General features: G+C 51.1%; 1 protein-coding gene across 1 annotated transcript in view; it reads right to left on the bottom strand.

Moving 5' to 3' along the window:
- The window catches only part of NCSTN (nicastrin), a gene marked incomplete at its 5' end in the record, with an annotated part of 13,869 nt that overhangs the window by 2,188 nt on the left and 10,396 nt on the right, over window positions 1-1,285 (bottom strand). The gene's annotated exons all lie outside the window — the stretch shown is intronic.

Below are 1,285 nucleotides of genomic sequence, written 5' to 3'. Positions count from 1 at the left end.
GGATCCGGCAGGCCCTGCACCCACCAGTACTCGTAGAGCTGGGAAAATGGGAATTAGAGCCGGAAAAACGGGAATGAGAGCTGGAAAAACGGGAATTAGAGTGGGAAAAATGGGAATGAGAGTGGGAAAAATGGGAATGAGAGCCGGGAAAATGGGATCCGGCAGGCCCTGCACCCACCAGTACTTGTAGAGCTGGGAAAAACGGGAATGAGAGCCGGAAAAATGGGAATTAGAGCGGGAAAATGGGAATTAGAGTGGGAAAAACGGGAATTAGAGCCGGAAAAATGGGAATTAGAGCTGGGAAAATGGGAATGAGAGCTGGAAAAATGGGAATTAGAGCGGGAAAAGGGGAGACAGAGTGGGAAAAATGGGAATTAGAGCGGGAAAAATGGGAATTAGACAGGGAAAATGGGATCCAGGGAGCCCTGCACCCACCAGTACTCGTAGAGCTGGGAAAAACGGGAATGAGAGTGGGAAAATGGGAATTAGAGCGGGAAAATGGGAATGAGAGCTGGAAAAATGGGAATTAGAGCTGGGAAAATGGGAATTACAGGCAGGCATTACAGGCAGGAAAACCGGGAATCCCAGCCAGGAAAACCGGGAATTCCGGCCGCAATCCAGGCTCCATTCCCGGCACATCCCAGCTCCCGCTTCCCTCCCCGTTGTCCCTCTGAGGAGGCAATTCCTGCTTTTCCTGCTTTTCCCACTTTTCCCGCTCTTCCCATTTTTCCCACTTTTCCAGCTCCTCCTGCTCTTCCCACTCTTCCCGCTCTTCCCACTTTTCCTGTTCTTCCCACTTTCCCCACTCTTTCCGCTATTCCCACTTTTCCCGTTTTCCCCACTTTTCCCGCTCTTCCCACTTTTCCCACCTTTCCCACTTTTCCCACCTTTCCTGCCTTTCCCGTTTTTCCCACTTTTCCCACTCTTCCCGTTTTTCCCGCTCCTCCTGCTCTTCCCGCTCCTCCTGCTTTTCCCACTTTCCCCACCTTTCCCACTTTCCCCACTTTTCCCGCTTTTCCCACTTTTCCCGTTTTTCCCACTTTTCCCACTCTTCCCACTTTTCCTGCCTTTCCTGTTTTTCTCACTTTTCCCACTTTCCCCACTCTTCCCGTTTTTCCCGCTCTTTCCATTCTTCCCACTTTTCCCGCTCCTCCTGCTTTTCCCATTTTTCCCACTCTTCCCACTTTCCCCACCTTTCCTGCTTTTCCCACTTTTTCCGCTCCTCCTGCCTTTCCTGTTTTTCCCGGTTTTCCCACTTTTCCTGTTCTTCCCACTCTTCCCACTT

The sequence above is a fragment of the Corvus kubaryi genome, unplaced genomic scaffold, assembly GCF_017639235.1.
Source record: "Corvus kubaryi isolate FWS band 111438036 unplaced genomic scaffold, C.kubaryi_AGA036_p1.0 36684, whole genome shotgun sequence".
Lineage (NCBI taxonomy): Eukaryota > Metazoa > Chordata > Aves > Passeriformes > Corvidae > Corvus > Corvus kubaryi.
The sequence above is the reverse complement of the archived record's forward strand: the minus strand, read 5'-3'. Positions and strand labels throughout refer to the sequence as shown.